This window comes from Brienomyrus brachyistius, unplaced genomic scaffold, assembly GCF_023856365.1.
Source record: "Brienomyrus brachyistius isolate T26 unplaced genomic scaffold, BBRACH_0.4 scaffold91, whole genome shotgun sequence".
Taxonomy (NCBI): Eukaryota; Metazoa; Chordata; class Actinopteri; order Osteoglossiformes; family Mormyridae; genus Brienomyrus; species Brienomyrus brachyistius.
In genome coordinates this window covers 586495-593788 of record NW_026042366.1, presented here as the reverse complement: position 1 = coordinate 593788, position 7294 = coordinate 586495, and positions in this window count along the sequence as shown.

The window sequence follows — 7294 nt, the reverse complement described above, 5'->3', positions numbered from 1 at the left end:
GAAAAATATATATAGTAAGGACAATATAATCATGATTTAATGTATCCCTTCTGCTGTTTAAAAAGCACAATGTCTGAATGACAAATATGTATTACTCTGCACATTTTAATAATTTCATTAATATTATGCAGTTTACCTATTTGCTATAATCATTCTGCTTTAAAGCAATTTTTAAAACTAGCTGTGAAATTGATGCTGTTGTTCTGTCTGTTGTTGCCCTGGTGCCTTAAGATGTTAGACGTCTGTCTAAACATGCGTGAGGGGACAGATGCACTAATCCATGGAGGCCTCTGATCAGAATAACTCATCCCAATATTATATTGAGCGAGATGGTTAATTCCGTTTTAATCTAGACTGGGTTCAGAGCCTCCGTTCTGCCGTTGATCTTTTGCATGCCCGCTATTACATGTATTAGTTTACTCTAAATTTTGATCCCATGTCAAACTAAAGCAAATTAGGTCCAATTTTGTGTTACTAACGTAGCACCCCCTTGTAAACAGCTGGCCACACCTCCCCTTAAACTACAATTAAATGTGGTATTATGGAATATTATTCAGCACTATATAACATAGAATACAAGTATTATGATATTATTAAAAAGTATGTCAAATATCCATGATGTAATCATTACAATATAAACATTATAATGTAATCAACACAACGTAATCAACTGAGTATGTATTTGCACCTTTTGTTAGTCTGAGATTCTGTTAGCTACTTTATATTAGTCCTGAATCTATGAATATTCACTTTTATTAACGTATATTTTATCACAATGCTAAAGGACAAATATATTATCAACCTTTTAGTTAGACAATGTGTAAAAGGCTGAAACTGCCTAGGTTTACTACTAAAGGAAGGGATTCGCCTGAGTTCACCCGAAGTTCACGGCTGAGCATTTTTTTAAAAACCCAAGTGGAGCTGCTCCAGCCACCATTATGTTCAGCCGAGAGACCAAACGGTAAAAGAAATGATGGACAAACTTATCACCTAGGGGTGTGGATTAAGGGAAAAAACAATTATTGTGAATGGCTGAAGGAATGATGATGCTTAAGTTACGAGATATTGTTAAATGATAAGAACTTGTATAAAAATTGGTGTAAAACAGTACTGGACACACTTTTACGTGTCCAGCCTTGGTTGTAACTTCTTTGTTGCAATAAAGACTGAATTCTGGATACTGCACAAGCGGACTTCTGATTTGGCGGGGAAGGAGAAAAAACCACGACAGTATATCCGAACAAGGGGGAATTAGGGCCCTAAAATTGAATTACACAGGTTTTATTTTATAAAACTAGAAATCTTTATTAAATACATTTAAAAGAAGGTCAGACAGGTTAGTCATTCGGCAAATCAAAGGCATTAAACAAAACAAACATACAAGGGACTTGCCAAGCTACCAGGTCCAAGCCAGTTCAACCGCTAAGATGAAACAATACCGCGCGTGAACAAATGCAGGCGCTCAGACCGCTACACGCACAAAAATAAATAAAAAACCAAACCCAATGCACTGTGACCTCAAACGATAATGATCACACTAGTGAATATTAAAAAGAAACTGGCCTCAAGCTTCACCGCACATCAAAGTCACCATTCAGGGAATTTAGCGTTGAAGACACCCTGCGGTTAAACAGGCTTAGCACAACCGCAACTAGCTAAGTGAGAGGGAGGGGAGAGAGACAAACAAAAAGGAAAACCCCCCAACCCGTCGCTCACAACAACCCTAGTGCTTATAACATACAGCCCACAGGCTGGAGGGCCAAACAAATGCAACGATACTATAAAATTTCAAACCGCAAACATCACGCAGACATATACTATAGAGAGCAGCTAGCGCACGACACAAAACACTAAAGAAACACGGGAAAAAAAGAAAAGACAATGTAAAGTCCTCACCTTCCCCCCGTTAACAATGGGCACATACCTCTAAACATAACATCACTTGCTCACTAGTTTTTGGTTGCGTCAGTACGGAATAGTTTAACCTACATAGGTAAACATACCTGTTGCGATTTCTGTAGCCAGCGTTCGGTGGACGCCGCTTCAGTAATCTACGCCCCCTCTCCGTCAGCAAACACACTACACCGCGGAACGCTGGTCAAGAATAAGGGTCAATCAAAACAGCCTTCGCTACTTTCAAACGCGAGTGTAGTACATACACACACACACACATATATATATATATATATATATATATATACACACACACATCCGTGAGAGAAGAACAGGGAAACAGACAAATGCCTAACTAATTAACCAGCAGGAGAATGGAAGTGACAAAATAAACACCAAAATATCCCCCTGCTACACTCATTTTGAAGTAATTGTGCAACAATTTTTTTCCCAGTCGCCATGCTTCGTCTTGCTTGTGCAGGTTATGCTTGCATTGAACTTACTTTGTAGACAATAAGATCCTGTCGGCATGAACTCTCTACTGTGTGGTAATTTAGAGAAATTACGCACGTTCCTTATCCCATCTGAATCGGTGACACTAACGCCGTCGGAATGTGATTTAGCGCAGAGTTTAGAATATTTACGGTTTCCGGCCCATGAAGGCAGTTTGAAATAAAACAAAACAAATACGTTACATTTTCTGGATGCGCACATTCTTGCTCTTGGCAAAATGACACAGAGTATTGAGATAAAGGAGTGTTACTCGATGAGATTTCGAATCCATCGCTCGTTGAACCTGGAGAACATGGATCCAGAAGGTAATTAATGATTAAATAATAAAGTTGTAGTTACCGGTATGTGACAAACGAAATGAACGTCTGCATTGGCCTAATGTTTGTTAGTTGATAAGTAGCTGATAAGTAAAACCTTTGATTTTCGATGTAAAATCACCGACCGGTTGAATAGTTCAACTTTTATCTACAGAAACGAATGTATTTTGTACTGCAAAGGTATACACTGGAGTTTTAAAATGAGAAAATGTAACGATGCGATAGGAAATACCCTTCGGTGTACTCCCCTTCTGTCTCGATTTCTTGCTCACCGTGTTTAATAAGAAAATAAAAAGGAAGATGACTATTAGTGACAAAAGTGTAGGAATAAATGTTTCATAATGCATAATACAGACACATTTAATATTAATTCACTTGGATATTTGTGAGAGTAAGCGTATTCATGGATGTTGTCTTTTTAGCTTCATGGGTAATTCTCACAATTTCATTTATCCGACAATCTGAAGCCCGTAGACTCATTTTAAACTTATTTTGTAGTACAGTGTTTATTCCGTTATTGTCAGAGCCCATGTTCTTATATATATCTCTCTGTGTTCCATTTTGTTGCAGTTCATGAGTTTGTGGAGGATAAGTTCATCTCCATGCTGGTCGTGAACTTTGAGAGCAGCTCACTGACCATGGAGAACTTGCAGTCTCTGGCCCTCAGTGTCCCATCATTTTATTGGCGACTCACTGGGGAGCAGTTGGATCCCAGTCTATTGCGCATAACACCTGCACGGCTGCAAGTATTACATCATGGTGCAGAGACTGGTGTCCAGCATGGGAATGGAGAATCACCAGCTGAGGAGAATGCCCATTACGGACAGGGGCTGCCGTCACCCAGCTCTGCAAGGGAGGCTTCCCCTGCAGCTCCAGCATCCACGACTGAGGATGCTGATGGACTCCTCGAGGCTCTCCCCTTGCTCTGGGGTGAAGATGAGCCCTCATCTGTGGCTTCTGACACTCAGCCTGGAAATGAGGTTGAGTCAGAGCATGGTGAACCCTCCAGCTCCACCTTCTGGATCCCTGCGGGCCCTAACACCATGTGGCAGCAGGTTGAGATTGAAGGCCAGACCTTCCTGCGCAAGCTGGATGAGCTCAGCATTCCCGAGGGACTTTGGAGCATCACGGACTACGCTGATGATCACACCATGGTCATGTCCGTGCATGTCTCCGTGCGTGTGCACAGTTCTCTGCGAACATGGGTTGTGAGGCAGGAGGAGAGCCCTCCTCACATGCCCGTTGGCACCAGTCAGAGGAAGCGCAAGGCCAAGCCCGACGACACCAGCGGCTCCAGCTCACCACCGCCACGCAAGAGGCCCATGCGCTTATGATTGCATTCCACGTTTTTACGCTGTGAGTTACATTTACAATTTAATCAGTTACTTGATAAATGACAAAAAGTAGTTACTGCGGTATATATTCCATACATTTGCTGAACTGGAGTTTTGTGCGTCCTTAAGTAATAACTGTAAGCATTCTTTAAGTATGAAAGAGTTTCGGACATTGTCACCTGAAGGCCCAGTGTCCCCATAATTATAACTTTATACTATATTTCTGCATGACTGAGTATTCAATGAGTACCTGGTACTCACATCTCATATTTACCATTTATATCAGTCTCCAAAGTGCTTAGAGAGTTAAGGCTGGTCTTGGTTAGTTCTTAGTGATTGAGCTTTTATTCTTCTGTAATACTCCCCAAGTCCCTCACTCTACTCAATCTCAGTACTCTTTGGTAGTGAATGAGTCATTGTCACTAACTGCAACAGTTTATGGATAATCAATGGCAAACATAATGCAGACATATGACATACAGTGTGGTGTTTGCAGTAAGTTGGGCTTAGTGGAAAAAGCCCAATTACTAACCCTGACTTCTACTTCGCAGGCGGCACCAAGTCAAGTCCCGGCGGGCACGCTGCCAGAAGTCAAGTCCCGGCGGGCAGGCGGCCCCAGGTCGCGTCGCGGCGGGCAGGCGGCCCCAGGTCGCGTCCCGGCGGGCAGGCGGCCCCAGGTCGCGTCCCGGCGGGCAGGCGGCCCCAGGTCGCGTCCCGGCGGGCAGGCGGCCCGAGGTCGCGTCCCGGCGGGCAGGCGGCCCCAAGTCAAGTCCCGGCGTGCAGGCGGCCCCAAGTCAAGTCCCGGCGGGCAGGCGGCCCCAAGTCAAGTCCCGGCTGGCAGGCGGCCCCAAGTCAAGTCCCGGCGGGCAGGCGGCCCCAAGTCAAGTCCCGGCGGGCACGCTGCCAGAAGTCAAGTCCCGGCGGGCAGGCGGCCCCAAGTCAAGTCCCGGCGGGCAGGCGGCCCCAAGTCAAGTCCCGGCGGGCAGGCGGCCCCAAGTCAAGTCCCGGCGGGCAAGCGGCTCCACCCGGCGGGCACGCTGCCAGAAGTCAAGTCCCGGCGGGCAGGCGGCCCCAAGTCAAGTCCCGGCGGGCAGGCGGCTCCACCCGGCGGGCACGCTGCCAGAAGTCAAGTCCCGGCGGGCAGGCGGCCCCAGGTCGCGTCCCGGCGGGCAGGCGGCCCCAGGTCGCGTCCCGGCGGGCAGGCGGCCCCAGGTCGCGTCCCGGCGGGCAGGCGGCCCCAGGTCGCGTCCCGGCGGGCAGGCGGCCCCAGGTCGCGTCCCGGCGGGCAGGCGGCCCCAGGTCGCGTCCCGGCGGGCAGGCGGCCCGAGGTCGCGTCCCGGCGGGCAGGCGGCCCCAAGTCAAGTCCCGGCGTGCAGGAGGCCCCAAGTCAAGTCCCGGCGGGCAGGCGGCCCCAAGTCAAGTCCCGGCGGGCAGGCGGCCCCAAGTCAAGTCCCGGCGGGCAGGCGGCCCCAAGTCAAGTCCCGGCGGACACGCTGCCAGAAGTCAAGTCCCGGCGGGCACGCTGCCAGAAGTCAAGTCCCGGCGGGCAGGCGGCCCCAAGTCAAGTCCCGGCGGGCAGGCGGCCCCAAGTCAAGTCCCGGCGGGCACGCTGCCAGAAGTCAAGTCCCTGCGGGCAGGCGGCCCCAAGTGAAGTCCCGGCGGGCAAGCGGCTCCACCCGGCGGGCACGCTGCCAGAAGTCAAGTCCCGGCGGGCAGGCGGCCCCAAGTCAAGTCCCGGCGGGCAGGCGGCTCCACCCGGCGGGCAGGCTGCCAGAAGTCAAGTCCCGGCGGGCAAGCGGCTCCACCCAGCGGGCACACTGCCAGAAGTCAAGTCCCGGTGGGCACGCTGCCAGAAGTCAAGTCCCTGCGGGCAAGCGGCTCCACCCGCGGGCACACTGCCAGAAGTCAAGTCCCGGTGGGCACGCTGCCAGAAGTCAAGTCCCTGCGGGCAAGCGGCTCCACCCGGCGGGCACGCTGCCAGAAGTCAAGTCCCGGCGGGCAGGCGGCCCCAAGTCAAGTCCTGGCGGGCACGCTGCCAGAAGTCAAGTCCCTGCGGGCAAGCGGCTCCACCCGGCGGGCACGCTGCCAGAAGTCAAGTCCCGGCGGGCAGGCGGCCCCAAGTCAAGTCCTGGCGGGCAGGCGGCCCCAAGTCAAGTCCCGGCGGGCAGGCGGCCCCAAGTCAAGTCCCGGCGGGCAGGCGGCTCCACCCGGCGGGCACGCTGCCAGAAGTCAAGTCCCGGCGGGCACGCTGCCACAAGTCAAGTCCCGGCGGGCAGGCGGCCCCAAGTCAAGTCCCGGCGGGCAGGCGGCCCCAAGTCAAGTCCCGGCGGGCAGGCGGCCAGAAGTCAAGTCCCGGCGGGCAGGCGGCCAGAAGTCAAGTCCCGGCGGGCACGCTGCCAGAAGTCAAGTCCCGGCGGGCACGCTGCCAGAAGTCAAGTCCCGGCGGGCACGCTGCCAGAAGTCAAGTCCCGGCGGGCAGGCGGCCCCAAGTCAAGTCCCGGCGGGCAGGCGGCCCCAAGTCAAGTCCCGGCGGGCAGGCGGCCCCAAGTCAAGTCCCGGCGGGCAGGCGGCCCCAAGTCAAGTCCCGGCGGGCAAGCGGCTCCACCCAGCGGGCACACTGCCAGAAGTCAAGTCCCGGCGTGCAGGAGGCCCCAAGTCAAGTCCCGGCGGGCACGCTGCCAGAAGTCAAGTCCCGGCGTGCAGGCGGCCCCAAGTCAAGTCTCGGCGGGCAGGCGGCCCCAAGTCATGTCCCGGCGGGCAGGCGGCCCCAAGTCAAGTCCCGGCGGGCACGCTGCCAGAAGTCAAGTCCCGGCGGGCACGCTGCCAGAAGTCAAGTCCCGGCGTGCAGGCGGCCCCAAGTCAAGTCCCGGCGTGCAGGCGGCCCCAAGTCATGTCCCGGCGGGCAGGCGGCCCCAAGTCAAGTCCCGGCGGGCACGCTGCCAGAAGTCAAGTCCCGGCGGGCACGCTGCCAGAAGTCAAGTCCCGGGCGGGCACGCTGCCAGAAGTCAAGTCCCGGGCGGGCACGCTGCCAGAAGTCAAGTCCCGGGCGGGCAGGCTGCCAGAAGTCAAGTCCCGGGCGGGCAGGCTGCCAGAAGTCAAGTCCCGGGCGGGCAGGCTGCCAGAAGTCAAGTCCTGGGCGGGCAGGCTGCCAGAAGTCAAGTCCCGGGCGGGCAGGCTGCCAGAAGTCAAGTCCCGGGCGGGCAGGCTGCCAGAAGTCAAGTCCCGGGCGGGCAGGCT